The 17310-nt window shown below is 38.4% G+C and overlaps 1 pseudogene; it reads right to left on the reverse strand.

Moving 5' to 3' along the window:
- Positions 1-233: 233 nt before the first annotated feature.
- Positions 234-5211, reverse strand: LOC109702280 (pericentrin pseudogene; annotated as a pseudogene).
- Between the last annotated feature and the right edge of the window lie 12099 nt (positions 5212-17310).

Here is a 17310-nt window from a genome sequence, read left to right on the forward strand (position 1 = left end):
ATATTTAATTAAACACCTCCCATGTGTTGTGAGTTACAGTCCGAATCCCTTCCCATCAAGGGCCCTGTCACTGAGCAGTGAGGTCAGTTGTAGAGGCCAATTCTTTGACAGAACCATACAATCTTAATACAGATAAAGAGCTCCGACTCAGACTTTTGTGCTTGATATCAAAGACTGCTTTTTGTCTCTGAATAAATGAGAAACAGAAATTGTTTTTTTTTTTAACAGAACAGTGCTTTCACTTTATTCCTTCCTTCCTCTGTGTGTGTGTTCATTCTTAAATGAAGTTTCCATTTGTACATTTAAGAAAATAATTAACTGGAAACCACTTCCCTCCGTGGAAGAGACGAGTGGCTCTGCCAACAGGCACAGAACAGCACGCAGCATCATTCAAGGGAGGTAAGGAGCAAAGCATGCCGAGGTCACAGAAAGCACGCCATGTGGCTTTGCAGTGATGTGAAGAGGGACACTTGGTGGCACCTGAGGGCTGGTGCCATGGAATGGGAAGAGTGTCCAAGGCCACACCATGAGCTTTCCTTAGGAATAAACGTCTTTTCCTCAAATAGAATTGTCACAGGTTAAAAATCACAGGACTTTATTCACTGTTTAATCTTCTGGTGACAGGATTTCTTTGAAGCAGAATCTTGTGGCAACCCCACCAGTCTTTGCTGAGCCATTTCTAAATGGTGAATATATTCTGTCAAGGAGGGTTCCGGATCTTGAGATGCAGTCAGGGATCTTTCTAATCTTGAATTTGGGGATGAAGTAGATCTGACTCCTCTGCTTGAGGAGGCTGCTGCAGGTCCAGAGCCATGCACAGAGTCCTGGGGATGGCCTAAAGACACATCACGAGTTGGGAGGGACCCTCTGGTTTTTGACGAAGACTGCTGCCGCCGTGGTGCTCGGGGCCCTGGGCGAGGGGCTTTGCCTTGTGTTAGAGCTCCTTTCCGATCAACTTCTTGCCACTTCTTAACCAAAAAACGTAATCTCAACACTGCGATGACCACCGTGACAGCAGTGCGGAACTTCGTGAAAGGACGTGATGTGGCCACTTTCTTATCTGCTTTGGAAGGAAACACCCCCAAGTGAGCGATCATGGAGAGGGTTTCCTGTTCAGAGTCTTGGAACCCACCAAACAGCAATAAAAGATACTTCTTTTGATAAATTCGAGCTTTTCTGAAACTCTCTGCTCTCAGATAATGCAAGTACAATTTTTCCATCTTGACATGGCAGATATTCATATCTTCGCTTGCAGGTGGCATTAGCTGTCCTGGGTCTGAGTGTTGTGAAGAACTGTGCAAAACTGTCCCATCTTGCTTCCAAACAGACTTGCCTGGCCTACTAAGGGTGCAGCCCTTCTGTACATGGTGCTTCAGGGTCTTCTCGAGCCTGGACACTGCCTTGGACAGTTCTGCTTTCTCCTGGGTGACTGTGCTGATGGCTTTTGTAAGAGAATCGTTGTCTTTCAGCAACACATCCACACGCTGGATTTGTAGCTCTGCTGCCATTTTTTTCTTGGAGGAGGCAGGCGTGCTCAGCTCAGACTTCAGTTCCTCCCGAGTGTGTATACCGCCTTCTCATTGGACGATGTCCAATTGTTAATTGTCCTGTCCACGGTGTGGTTGACGAAGCTGGTCAGGAGCCCAGCCACACAGAGCAGCTGCTGCCGTATCTTCTCCAGCTCCTGCTGCTGTTCCCGGAGATGGTTCAACTCTAGGGAGCCGGGCCGGGGGGAGCCCAGGCAGGGGCCATCACCCCAAGGTACCTCCTCTTTCCATCGCAGCTCTCTCACTGTCTGCTGAAGCTGTTCAATCTTATGCTCATCACGCTGGTGCTGCAATTCTAATTCTCGCTTCTTCTCTTTCCTGAGCTCTGCACAGCGCTCCTGCGCCTGGGCCTCCAGTTGCTGCTGTGCGTGTACAGCCTGCTGCTGCACCTTCTCAAGCACCACCTGCAGCTCCAGCGTGCGGGCCTTCTCTGCCTTCAGCTTCCGCAGCAAGGTGTGGTGTGCCTGTGTCTCCTGGCGGGCACAGGCCTCTTGCACACTGCGGCTCAGCTGCTCTGTCAGGAGCCGTTCGTGCTGTAAGGCCTCCGACAGTTCCATTGAGCGGCTCTTCTCAGCCTCCAGGTTCTTCTGCAGCTCAGAGAGCTGGCTCTGCTCCTGTGCCAGTAAGGCCTCACAGCGCGAGCACTCGATCTGCAGTTCCTTCTGCAGGTTGTCCTTCGCAGCACGCTCATGTTTCAATGCAACACATAGTTGATTATTTTGAGCACGATGCTTCTCCAAAGATATTTTTAACTCCTCCAGGGCCTTGGAGCTCTGGTCCTCCCACTGCAGATGCCGCCGCTGTTCCTCCTCCTGCTGGGCCTGGAGGGCTCGCTCCTTCCCACGTTCACACTCCAGCTCCTCAAGCGCAGCCTTCAGGTCATTCTCCTTCCTGTCCAGCAGTGACCTCAACTGGAGGACTTCTTGCTGCACCTTGCCAAGGGACTCCAACAGCCTTGAGTTCTCCTGCTTACACTCATGCAGCTCTGATTTCAAGTCCTGCACAGCACTCTGTTCCACCACTAGGCGCTTCTGGGTGTCACTCACTTTCTCTTGCTCTTTGCTTAGGGTTTTCTGTAAGTCACTGGCTATATACTTTTCCTGCTCAAGTTTATACGCCAATAGTTCAACCTGCCTACGCAACTGGTGTTCCCGCCGGCTCCCTCAGGCCTCTGCACTGGTCAGCGCTGCGCACAGCTGCTGCAGCTTCTCCTGGTTCTGCAAGTGAGTCCTGTGCAGCTGGGCACACAGGGCCTGGATCTCAGTAGGCTTCTCCTAGCCGGTAGGTGCAGATGTTCCTGGGCCTTCTCTTGAAGGTCTCCCTGCTCTTGGATAACCTTCTCCAGTCTCTCCAACAGGGAGCAGTAAGGCCCCAGGTCTGAGTCACCCGGTCTGGACTGCAGCTTGGCATTCAGAGTCTCCCGCTCCTTCTCAAATACCTCCTGCACAGCCTGCAGAAGCTCCCCACTCCAGACAAGGCGTCTCAGAAGGGTCCTTCTCTTCTTTCTCAGGCACTGTCTCCAGTAGGCCCTGCCTCTCCCGCAGGCAGCCATCCAGTGGGGCACGTGGTTCACCCCTGCTCAGAGGACTGGGAAGGTCTTGGTTCTCTGACAAGGCCAATATCTGGTGGCTCTCTTCCAACACCATCTACAGCAAAGCCTTCACATGCTTCGAGTGAACGTCCTTCTCCTTCATCACTCCTAGTGACCGTCGAAACCCTCCAGAGGTGGGAGCAACAAAAGCAGCCACAGAATCAGAGGTGGGAGCCTCAGGTCCTCCTAGACTCAGGGTCAGCATTGCACCAACACCTGGGCAGTCACTTTTTTCACTTCCATTGCTTCTTCCTTCTAACCCAAGAGGAGGGGATCTTAATGGCTCTTGAGAATCAAAGGTTGTTATGATAAAGTCTTCGATGTCCTTCTCCAGGGCTGTCCTGTCCACATGGTGCTGCCCAGCAGATGGAGCCACCACCCACTGTGGGGCCGGTCCTGCTGCTGACCTGCCTGGGTAACAAAGCAGCCCAGACGCATCGGCCCATAGCAGGGAGTCTGTCTGGTCCTGCGGGGAGGTGTCAGCACTTTGCAGGCTCACAGCATCTGAGCAGGGTGTCACAGGGAGACTGGGCTGACGCTCAGGGGTCAAGTCTTTTCGGAAGACCTCGGGGGGGGCTCCAAGAAGACAGGTCCAGTGCCCTCACACCATCCTTCTGGGGCTCAGCCTCTTCAATGTGGAAGGAGCTGCTATGCACACTAGTTTGTAAGGAAAGAGGCTTATCCTTCAACACTAACTTTTCTTGAGTTAGAAAATCTGGCATTTCATTTTCCATCAACTCTTGGTTTTTAGTAACACCACTTAGATCCCATGTGGCTTTGTCGGTATTAAACGTGTCAACAGGAGGTGAGGCATCTGTTTCTTTGCCATTGTGGGAATCATCACTGGAACCATTTTCTGCCTGGCATGGCAATGCTGAGTGCTGCTGGAACTTAAGGTGTTCCATGTGGATGTCCTGGAAGGCCATAGAATATACCAGACAGTTCAGTTTTTCCTGAAGTTGTTTCACCTGAGCTATGAGGTCAACACTCCACAGCTGACAATCTTCTAGTTGCTTTTCCTTACCCTGCACCGCTTCTGCCACCTTGTCACTATCCATGTTCAAGCGCATTTCATTTTTCACCAAGAGCAGCTCTGCCTCTAGCTGTCTCTGGCACACTGTGAGCACCGACATCATGCTTTCTGCTCTGTGCAGACTGGAGTCCTTCAGCGTCACCAGTACTTTGGCAGGCTGCAGATTGTCCCATTGGCCACAGCCATGGGGGGGCTGAGGTCGGCTGCCTGCTACTGCTGCCCTGTTCCAGTTGACCATAATGCTCAGCCTGTCTGTCTGCATGAGGGTGCGGGCGGTGTGCCACCCCATGGGCCTGCTGCTGGTCCAGCTCCATCTGGCACCTCAGGAACCGCTGGTGAAGCACCTGCAGCTGGTGGTTAAGGCGGGCACACTGCACTCGCAGCTGCTGCAGCTCGGGAGGCTCACCCGGGGCACCCAGAGGCTGCTGTTCCAGGGTGTAACAGAAGCGTGCCAAGGCCAACAGGATAGCCTCCAGCTCGATGGTGTGAGCCTCTTTCTGCTTGTTCATAGCATCAATCTCCAAATCTCTCTGTACAATGACTGCTTCCTTTGCCTTCAGGACAGCTTCAAACTCCTGGATCCGGGGGGCCATGCCCCCCACCTCAGCCTCCCTGAGGGGCACACTGTGTGCTAGTTTTACTAGCTGCTGCGAGGCAGCCTCCTCTGCAGTTTGTAGGCGCTGCTGCAGTGCCTCTAGGGCCTGGCTATGTCCTTGGGCCTGTTCGGCTAGCAGCTGGCCCAAGGTCTCCTTGACTGCAAGTGCAGCTTCTAGCTCAGTCCGCAGTACTTGACCACTTGGGCCCTCGCCCTGGAAGCAGAGTAGCTCGCTGTGGAGACTGTCAGCCTGACAGTCACTGAGCTCATGCACCATGGGCCCCATGTGGGTCAGTTCACTCTGCAACTTCTCAATGACTTCATGGAGCTGTTCAATTTCTTCTGCTTTATCCTTCTGTAATCGTTCTTGGTTCTCCAGAAATTGTTTTTTACCAACTGCAAGAAGTGCATCTTTCATATTCATATTATTACCTCCTGACCTCATCTTTGACCAATATCCATTAATTTCACCCACATAATTTTTCATTCTAACTCACTCTTCACAGAGAAAAGTGGCAAAATTTAATAACTTACATGCTAGCCACTTATAAGACACAAGCTTGTTTATGCAGTAGAGATCACTTGTTCAAAAACAAAATATGTACTTAAAGGAGCAGACCAAATGTAGCCTTATAAAGGGAAGAGCTCACCGTTCTGTGTCTTATGCAGTAGGCCATTGCATATTAACATATCCTGGAAACTCAGGTTACCATCTGTAGAGTGAACATAAAATCTCTGACCTAAAGGGATTGCTGCAAATGGACGGTTGTGTGTGTCCTCTATGCTGGTGGCAACTGGCAGGGGCTTGTATCTTACACTGTGTACCCAGAATCACTGCCCATACTAGTCTGTGTGTGTTTTATTATTTCATTTTTTAAAATATTTATTTTACATGAGTTATGCATACTTATTTTTAAAAAAGGCATAAAATCTGAATAATCAAATTAAGAAAACAAACATGCCAGAATCTTCACCCTAAGACATTGTTAACTCTTCTGGTACAATGTTACTAATCCTTTTCATCAGTATGGATTTTTAATAAAATTGTGTCTATGTTATAGCTATTCTATTTTTAGTCAACAAATTATAAAAAAAAAGTATTATAGGTTATAATTTTAAGTATAGTTTTTAATTTTCATAAATGCATCAGAATTATTTTTCTTACTTAAACATTGAAAATATTTTCAATTCAGGTTTTACTAACAATGTTGAATGAATATACATGCAATTTAATTTTATACTCAATTTTATAATTGAGTATATTATAAAATTCAAGAAAAGTTCCCAGGATGGAATTTTTAATTAAATTGCTATGTACACATTTCTCTGTGTGTGCACATGTGTGTATGTGTGTGGATACGTGAGTGTGTGTGTGTATGTGTGTGTGTGTATCCGTGTGTGTATACAAACAAGATTTCCTTAGTTTTAAGTTTAAGTATGAAATCCAAATAAAAAAGATTTTAGGTAATTCACTCTTATAATTTACTAAAGTCTTAAATTTAAACCCTTGAAAAGAATACTATTTCTTTACTTTTATCACACTTTTATTGAAATTTAAGGTCACTCTGTGCTTTAGCAAAACTTTTCTTTATAACTTTAACAACTGCTTCTATAAAGAGCTATTCAATTCAGACTGCTGTATCCATCAAAGTGTTTATATATTTCTCTTTGGTGTACAAATCTATATTCAGCCTGCTAGTTAAAACTGCACTTTTCCCAAACCTTCAATGTTGTCTACAATATGCTTATTCATTTCTGGTACAAAGCCAATACAAATCTTGTAATGTTTCAAGTATTTTCTCCATACTGTTGACCTCCATGTTAAAATTAGTCTTGCAGTTTTCCATGCTTCCTTTTTAAAAAATACTATATTTGGGACAACTGATAAGCTTCAACAAAATCTATACCTCACATATGGCATAAGCTCTGACAATAGGAACTATCACAAAACTCATTATAAACCCAGATAATTGGATAACTCAAAACAGAAACCAGTTTTTAATACTAATTCAAGAATTTATATGTGGTTAAACAGGGAAATAAAAATGAATAATAGGCTACATTACTCTGCATATTTTATTTTTAAAGATTCTATTTATGTATATTTTAATTTTCCATACATGATACATATTTATTATACTAATTGTTTGGATAAGACAAGACAAGGAATCTGTGTGACTTGAGTTGGGGAGACATGTACACTAAATACCTCAGTCTCATGCAGTTGAGTAGAATAGGAGCTCTGACCTTGAAGTTTTGTGACTTCAGAATTAAACTGATCCTTGTCCCTGAACTGGAAATAATTTTGAAACAACCTGAACCTATGAATTGAAAAACTGCTTTGTTCAAGAATGACTAATTAGTTAACAATAATAAGCACCTCAAAAGGCTGGTGTAAGAATAAATGAAAGCCAGGGCTTAGTAGAATGCCCAGTATATTTGGGCAGAATCCTGGATTCTAAGAAATAACTTTTTCTTATTTTACTGTACTAGAAAGGGACCTAATATTTCTTTGTTTATTGAATGGAAAAGTGATCTTTTTTTCTTACAACTCTTGAGCTGATATTAATTTTTTATATAGAGCATAACCCCAAACATGATATATAAATTGTTATTAAAAAAGCATGTCCAATGGAAGTGATGCTAGGAGTGCAGCTGATGAGGCTGAAGGCTGTGGAGGGGGAGAGGCATAGCAGGACAAAGGGAGTCAACAGGAGGAAATTTTCTAATATGAAGCTCTGTGTTCATCCCTCTGTGTTCATCTCTGTACAACTTGTACAAGTCTTCTCTCTACTTCCTCCTAAAAGCATCAGTAAAGAAACAAGTGTGCATCCTACACATTTTTGAGAAATATGTGAAAAATAAAATAAATGTAATTCTGAATAAGCCATCAAAAACATTTTTTACCATGCATGATTGAGTTGGGGTAACTAAGAAAAATACTGAAGGACGGAAACCACAAAGAAATATGGATTCAGTGGAAGCAGTAGATCTAGCTTTCATTCTAGGGAAACAAATATTTCTCAGCAGACAAATGGGCATACCAAGAGGCATATGAGATTGAGGAATTCATCACTAAACATGGATCTATAGCAAGGACAGTTTTATTCAATGAAATAAAATCTGGCTTCACAGTTGATGGACATAGTTGCTTGTCTATCAACTAGCTCTGGCAGAGCAAGAGAAAAGGAAAAACAAATGTTCATCCTGAGAACAAAAGTTTACTCTCATTTTTGTAATGTGCTATAATTCACTCCATATGAATTAAAAACTAACAAGCCTAAACAGATCAACAACAGAAAAACAAAGATAATGGAATCATTTCAGGTAGTCTGTATTGATAGTGTCAATCAGCAGTTAGCAGATAAAGATGTTAATTATATTTGGAGAAATATACCATAATTCATTCCTAAACTAATCTCAACAGGTTGAATCCCAAGGATCAGAAGCTCTAAAACTGTGCAGTCAACTGATCTTTGACAAGAGTGCCAAGAACACATGATTATTAAAGGATAGTTTCCTCAAAGATGGTATTTTGGAAAACCAGATGTCCCCATTTTTAAAAAGCTAAAATTATTCCCCTGCCTTCCATCACACACAAAAATCAACTAAAAATTGACAGAAGACTTAAACACTTCATTTGAATCTATAAAACTTAGGGGTTAATTTTCAAAATATGTAAGGAACTTGACTCAATAGCAAAAGAAAACCATAACCTGAAAGAGGGTCAAAAGATCTGAACAGATTTTTCTCCAAAGAAGACATATAAATGGCCAACAGCTATATGAAAAGTTGCTAACATCATTAATTATAAGAGAACTGTAAATTGTAAATACAGTAAGACATAACATCTCTTACAATGGATATTTATAAGAACAAGACAAGTGTTGGCAAGATTGTGGAGAAATTTAAATTCTTTTACACTGTTGATGGGAAACTAAAATGGTACAGAAGCCATGAAAAAGTAATGAGGCTCCTCAAAAAAATTACAACAGAATTGTCATATAATCCAATAACCCTCTTGCTGGGTTTATATTTAAATAATTGAAATCAGAATCTTATCAGGATATATGCATTTTAGCATCCTCCATAGTACATAGTCAGGATATGAAAACAACACAGCACCAACAGATAAATACAAGAAGAGAATGTGGCACACACACAATAGACTATTAGTCTTTACAAAGAAGGAAATCTTGCCATTTGTAACACTGTACGTGAACTGGTGTATATTATGCTAGGTGAAATAAGCCAATTCCAGAAGTACGAATTCATATTACTCTATTTATGTGAGGTACTTAAAATAGTTAACTCATCAAAGCAGAAATTAGAATGGTGATTTTAGGGATGGAGAAATGGGGAGTTGTTATTCAAAGTTGTAATGCTATAGCAGTGCTTGGTAAATAATTTCTAGAGGTCTGTTGTTCAATGTAGTGCCTACTATGTAACAACAAAGTATGGTGCACCTCAAAGTTTGCTAAGAGGGTGGAATTCATGCTAAATGTTCTTGCCACAAAAACAAACACACACACCAAATGGAACACAAGTTTGGGAAGTATTGGATATGTTTATTATCTGATTATGTTAATGGTATCACACGTTTGTAATACATCAAAACTTGACAAACTGTGCACATCAGATATGTGAAGTTCTTTTAATGTCAGTTATATCTGAATAAGGCTGTCAAAATTATTAATCACATGAAAAAACACAACTCAAAGCATAATATTAGCAAAAAAGAAATCTCAGATTTAAATCGAGATTGGGAACTGAAGATACTGAAATGATTATGAAATGATTATGGAACAGGGCTTCCCACGATGGTAAAAGAAATGCTGGGTATTTAAAATACTTCTTGAATGAACAAGTATCAATAATAACCAACACAATTTGACAAGGAACCCAGTAGAATTTTTAAAATATAAATATAATAACTAAATTAACAATACAATAAACTAAGAAGTACAGAGCATAACAGAGAATAAACAATTCAAAATAACAATTGTAAATTGGTTGGCAAATCTGAAAAAATTATCCAGAAACAGGTACAGAGAGGGTGATGATATGAGAACATTAAAAGGAAATATCCATAAAGACAATGCTTAAAAATCCCTTAGAATTGCTGAAAGAGACTCAACTTTAAGATCTGGTAAATGAGATTATCAAAAAAATACAAACTTAGACAATTTGAAGCAAAACTGCTAACAAAAACTATAGAGAGAAACATTAAATGATACCTGATAGAAAACACAGAGAAGTTGCAAACAGCAATGAGGCTGATCACAGATTCTCTAAGATAACATAAAAAGCTGGAATCAACAGCTCTATCATCTTGAGCATAACTTTTCATTCAGAAGGGTGTTCCAAGCAAGTGTTAGTTGAGAAATAATTGTTAAACAACCATATTTTTAGACAAGTAAAAGCTGAGGGAATTTACTAACAATGTATCTGAGCTGAAAAATTTTCTAATTTTGCTCCAGAATGAAGAAAAGTCATCTGATAGATTCTGAGCTACAAGAAGGAAGCGGATACCACTAGACAAGTTATGTGAGTATATCCAAGCAAACTGATTGTGTAAGATATTTAAAAAGCAGCAGAGACAAACATAATGCATGAAAATCACTAGACATAACTCAAACATGAATAAAAGAAAACTGAAAAATTAAGACAAAGGTTTTCAGGGCATCACATATTTTGAGAGAAATGTAAATGTATTGATCAAAGTTAGGCATGGTTCATTATCTAACTTCAAACAATAAATTGAAATGTAGGCTCAAACTCCAGCCATAGGCACAGATGGTACAGCTTCCAAACAAGTACAGGGGTTTATAATAGAGTTCGGAAAAATTTATTCAGAAGAAGCCTCACCTACCAACAGCAAAGGCAAGCAGACACCTATAGATAGCTATAAAATGTGCAGAAAGTGTGATTTTGAACACAAAGAGTAGTGAGGGAGCTTTTTGATCCTCCAGGGTTTTGCCTTTTTGTTTCCACCTTATTGCCCTGATTACACTCTGCCATATTACACTGAATTAAGGTGCTCCTGGACAGGAGATTTTCATTCAATTGATTTTCAGGGAGATATTTTTAATACATCGCAAAAGCATAGCGTATAGAGCAATCTTTTATAGATACCCTTGATTGTAATAGAGGAGTTTTCTTCTATTACTACTTTTAAAAATAAGTACATAAAGTTTTTTCAGGGTATGTTTGATTTATTTTCTTAAACCTGTTAATGTGGCGAGGTATACAATACCACCTATGTGAACGTATGTCAACTAACTGAATATGTAAAAGTAAATAAACTCCAAGCAGTTAATTTTACATGTAAAGAGCTGGGGGTAGAGCATTTGCTTTATACATGAGGTCCTGGGTTTAATCACCAGTACCAACTGAAACCAAAGCAATTTGCATATCTCTATCACGATCCATTTATAAAAGATCTGAATATGCAAAACTAAAAAATACACTCTATTGAGTTAAATTTGTATTTTAAAAAATGATGAAAAACTAGGAAATGATCAAAATGAAACTAGTGGTCACATGAAGAAACGCAGGCCAGCCTCAGTGTGGTTTGCAGCATTGTCTTTCTTATGCTGGGCTTGCTTCACTTTTTTCATAATATTATATTTATCTAGATAAGATTGAAACAGTCTATTAGTAATAACATGGTTTTAAAAAACAGCCTCTAAACTACTCTGATGACAAAATAGGAATTTAATACTTAGGTTGGTTTCTTTTGTTGTACAAGTATTAATAGAGTAATTTAAAATACTTAAGAATTGAATTATATTCAAACCTGAATGTGTGCCATACTCTGTACTAAGAAATGTTTTTATATTACCTCATTGAGTGTTTGTAATAATTCCATAGTACGTTTAGCCTTTTATCCTCTTTTACAGGTGGGGAAAGGCATAATAAAAGGATTCACTAATTCATACAAGTGTCTCAGGCCCAGGCTTTGTATCCATGCATTTTGCTCCTACCTTAATCTGTGCTGAACCAGTCATGCCCACCTACACACACCACAAACACACACACACGTATTTTCTCTCTCTCTTTTTCTCTCATGTACACTCACTCACATAGAACATCAATGTAGGGCAACAATTTCTGTTCTTTTAGTCAAATATTAACTTAAAAAGTATTTTAAAAAGTATTAAGTAAGCCACCTATCCAAAATTAACTGAGACTTGAGCCAAAATAAGATGTAAAAATAGTTTAATGAATCCTGACTGAACTATTTAACTAGTAGAAGTACAAACCTTTGCAGACATAGAAATAGTTTTTTATGATCTATTCTTGAGGCAGATAATTTCAAAAAAAGAAAAAAAAATTTGCCCAAGGAATTTATTACCTCGTATCTGAGATCAAAATAGAACAAATCATGCCTTTCAAAGAATCCTACTCAATGCAATGTGACATTTAACTTAACTACTTCCTTAACTTTCTAAGTAAACACAATCTTCTCAGAATAATCACAGGACAAACTCTCATACATACAATGACTCTGTAACATACCAATCATTAAATATTTGCTCCAACTGACATTTGAATGTATATCACACAGAAAAGTTGGCCCCAGGAAACTATCATGTACAATTTCCTCCACATAACATTTGAAAGTTCCCTCCCCATATACCAGCTTTGTATATGGACCAGTCATTGTCCATGATGAGAAACTCACACATTTTTCCTTAGCCAAAGTCTATGGCTCCTCACTCATCACCAGTCTTAACTTAGCCATGGATGCAAGAGAGCAAAGCAGTGCTAGTTTTTAATATGCTGGCTAAATTGTAGGACATAAAATAATTAGCGTAACATTTCTATTACAATATTTATTGCTTTATGACATTTTTACAAGTGCCTTTATAGATATAATTTGTTCAACTTCAGTATAGTTTACTCCCTTCCATTGTTAACTGTGTTAGATCTGAGAAAATTGAACAGATATCACACACAACTTTGAGACTAGTGTAAAATAAGTGGGGGGAAAATTAATAAAGTATTCTAGTCTGTAACTATTTTTAGGTCTCCCTGAGCTGATTTTATCCTTTCATGTTTGAACAATTAATAGCATAATGGAACCTATGAATCCAAATCACATAAAGTAAATGTAGGTTTATAACACTCACCCCACAGCCTCAAAGTTGAAAAAGTAACATACATGGGAAAGAAAAGTAAACCAGAATGATTTTAAATCTATTACTTTCATCATATGGTTATATATAAAATTAGCCTCACTTTTTTCATCATAGTTTATAGGAATATTTTACAATGATCATAGAACTTTTAATTTTCTGAGATGATATTAATGTTCTTGCTTCCCAGTTTTTATTACTTTTATACTTTCAGGGTTTTTAATGAGAAAAAATGTATCATTGTCATGTAAACTGTCTCTTATAATTCTACAATAGTAATACCTTAAACACACATCAAACAAAAATTATGAAAACATATTCCATTTAAAGCATTCATCATTTGCACAAAGATGATTTTTATTTTCTGGAAAAATATGATGTTTTAAAATTTTATTAATAAAATCTCTGGAAATGGTAGAACAGTTACTTTGAAAATCTTTCTGAAGTATAATCTAAATACATAAAATATAGCTATCTGAAGTGTGTAATTGAATGATTTTTAGTAAATATATAAAGCTGTACAGTTAGGAATAAAATCTCATTTCAGAACATTTCCATTTACCCAAAAGGTCATTTGTGCCCATAGGTAGTCCTTCCCATCCTCATCCACGCACAGCACCAGGCAACAATTTACTGGTTATCATTTGCTTTTCTGTTGCCTTTAGCCATTGGCTTCTTTAACTTACTGTAATATGTTCAAGGTTCATTTATATTGTAGCATGTAAGTATACATCAGTACTTAATTTTTTTTGGCAAATTCTATTTCATTATAAGGATATAACTCAATTTATGTATTCGCCATTTCTCCAATGTTTAGATTGTTTCTACCTTTTGACCATTTTAACCATCTGTGGAATTTCTAATATTCACCTGTTGAAGGTATTCATAAATTCTACTGTGATGTTCTGCCTTTCAGAACTACAGAAAGTAGCATTTAATGAGATTATAAAAATCTATAATAAAACTTTTGAACAGAATCTTCTAAATTAAAGAATAGATGTTAGTGCTAGCTGCATATTAAAATCACCTAAGAAATCATTAACACCTGGAATTTGAGATCTACCCCTCAAAAACTCAAGTTGCAATCTGAGAACCAGAATTTTATGAAAGCATCCTATGTGACTTTAATAGGCTACCAAGTTTGACAACTAATATTATACAACTGTATCTTTTACCTAGTTTTTGCTTTGACTAGCTGGATTAATATCCCCTCTGGATGTAACTTGGAGGTCTCCCAGGCTCTTTTACATGTGGGATAGTAAAGAAAAGAGTTGTTTAAGTGAAGAAAACTTGAGTTCAAATGGGCAGGAAAGTAGCAAGTTCTTAGCCTCTTCATGGCCGCCTTAAGCATGCTTAGCACCTTATGTGGGTTTCCTCTGGGGAGGGAAGTGACACCTTTCATGTATATAGAGCTCATTCTCAATAATAGAATTGAAAGCAAATGGTGATTTATAAGTAAATAACTCTACAAATTATTTTTTTCAGAGGAAAATAAACGTGTCTTCATCAAGTAGAAGAATACATTTTCTCCCTAATTGACTTCATAGTGAGCAAAGCTTTCAAATCTTGATCTCTGACTTTTTCTTATCTTTCAGATATCAGTTTAAATTACATTTTCTAAGAGAGAGCTTCTAATCTTCCAGCATAAAGAACTTGTCCAGCCACTGTCATGTTACCCTATTTTTAAAACTCATGTATATGTACCCTCACATACGTATAGGATATAGTGATAAGTTATTTCTATCTAATTTTTTAAAATTAATTTATTTGAAATGAAGACTCCAGGAGTGAAAGGGCTCTTTCTGTCTTACCTGCCACAATTTCCTTTGCACTGAATTAAAACTATATATTGAAGGGGAGTATTTGGAAAGAGGAAGGAAACATGAGGAATATGGGGAGGGAACAAGAGAAGGCTAATAGGGGGTTGATATGATCAAACTACATTATCCACATAGATGAAAATGTCATAATAAAACCCATTTTTGTAAAAAGGTGAAAAACAATATGTGATGAAGGTACATAAAACCGATCAGTTTTCACTGTCAGTGAGAGGGAATAAAAAGGTTGATTCCATGTGTGTCCTGCTTTTTGCTTAAAATATAATTTCATCACTGCCTTTATCGGTTTTCTTGGAGACACAAACTCTGTCTTTTGTGATTAGCTAAACTTCAGTTGCCACAAATCACTGCTGATGGAGCTCTTAGTAAGCAGTTGTATTTACTGAAAAAAACCTTTTACCAGGAAAGACAAACACCTCTGTCCATTCAGTGCAATTACTTGGCATCTTTATAAGCTTTTCTCTAGTCTCCAGTGGCTTAATGCACATTTAAATACATTCCAATTCTGATCAGTACCATTTAGAAGAGAAAGAAGAAAACTGAAGACCAGCCACGTTGGAAGCTATTTGGCATCTCTATGCTCAGACACTTAGAGATAGAACTCTAATTTTAGTTGGAAAATATTTTAATGGGTAGAATTAGGTAGCTTTGAATTTTGAAAACAATAGTAAACCTTAATAATGATAACACTCATTACCTATGAGGTGCTTTTATGGATTAGCACATTTTAATATCAATAACTACTTTCTGAGTTTCATACTATTTTTGCCTCCATTTTAGAGATAAGGAAACTGCTGCTCTAAACTTCATACAATGTTACAAATCATGATTGTCTGAGACATCATCTGTGGTCCAAACCTGTCCATGACTTTTAGCTAAATAGAAGAAATATGATTAAACGACTTCATCCAGTTAGATACACAAATTTTATACCAACATCACAAGGTCCTGTCTGGGATCTGCCACATTACTCATTCCTTTGACCTACAATTTTATTGTCATTGCATATAAAAACATTTATATTGTCATAGTTTAATATACATAATTTGTAAAAGATCTTCAAAATAATAGCCAATGCTTGGCCTATCAACATTGTATTGGATTGAACATACAGTCCTTTATCCTATCACTATGACGTTTCTAAAGTCTTTGAAAAAGATGAAAGAGGTATAAAATCACAAAACTCAAAATGAAATAGAGATACCACTAAGGAGAAAGATAATTCAACACATAACTGAGTAAGATAAAAAGCAATGTTACTGGTTTAGCTTGGTGGAGAAATTAGCAATTCAGTGTTTTGCACATGGGCTGGAAAAAAGGGAGAGGTCCTGGGTAAGGTTCAGAGTGAGGGCCTTAGATTCTGTGGGGTATGGCAGGGGAGATATGCCAATGATCTGAAGATCCACAGAGAGCAGGCTGTTTAGTTGCATATTATCTTGTTCCAAGTTGTCAAATGAGAGAATTATTTTAATTTTTAAAATAAATAAATGAGTTAGGTATTAGTTTTATCCTTAAATGAAGAAAACACTAGTAATTTAATGAAGTTGCCCAAAATCCCCAGATACCAAACGCTGCCATATGTATAGTCCATGCTACAGTTAATGTGTGAAAAATCATGCCAATTATGAAATGAAAAATATCTCAGGGGAAAAAATGTTTGCCAAAGAAATTTATCATTCTGTTTGGCACAAATCAGGTTTGAAATTCCTATATGGCATTCAAACGGCAGTGAAGATAGTCTTTTTTAGTTCATAGTAATAGTAAAGATTAAAGTAAATAAAATTCACAATGTATTTCTGAAAAAGAAAGATTCAGTGATGTTCCATTAATGGCAATAGTTTTTTAAAGATGCTAGAAAAAAGTAGAGTCAAAAACATTTCTGGTACTTTTTATATGCAGTTTCCCTAAGTTTCTCCTATTGTATTCCATCTTCACGGTTAATTACCAAGAACCCTTTCTTGAGTTATACCTGTTTATTTTATGATAAGCTCTAGGAGTTTCAACTCCTATTTATGGAAAGTTCCTACAAAACAAACAAAAGTCCAAACAAACATAAAACAAAAAAAAAATCATAGAGAAGACTCTCTCCAGCCTGGATGACTTTCACAATATTCACCACCATAAGTGAAATAATTCATATGCATTTTCATCCTAGCAAAATTCTAGAAAATGATAACTATAGAGTGAGTAACATATGTCACAAAAAGAAAAACAAAAAAAGTAGATTTAATAAAATATTATACATGTTAGGACAATGCTGAAATGGATAGAAGATGTCTGGCTTCAAAAATCCTAACAGAATGTTGTTATTCTAGAGTTTCATAGCCAAACAAATGATCAATCCTCAAGAAAAAAAGACTTAGTTGTGTGTTTATTGTACTTTATTCTCTTAACAACATAAAAGTGTGAACCAAGCATGTGTAAAATCCTAGATTCAGCAAATACAGATTTAAACACAAGGGTGGGAAAGAGAGGTGTATCCACTGCTTACTGGGACAAAAGGAGACAACTCTAGGACAGAAGTGTAGCACAGGTATGCTTGATGCAAACTTAGAAGAAAATTTG

This window comes from Castor canadensis, chromosome 3 (genome assembly GCF_047511655.1).
Source record: "Castor canadensis chromosome 3, mCasCan1.hap1v2, whole genome shotgun sequence".
In the NCBI taxonomy this organism is placed as follows: domain Eukaryota; kingdom Metazoa; phylum Chordata; class Mammalia; order Rodentia; family Castoridae; genus Castor; species Castor canadensis.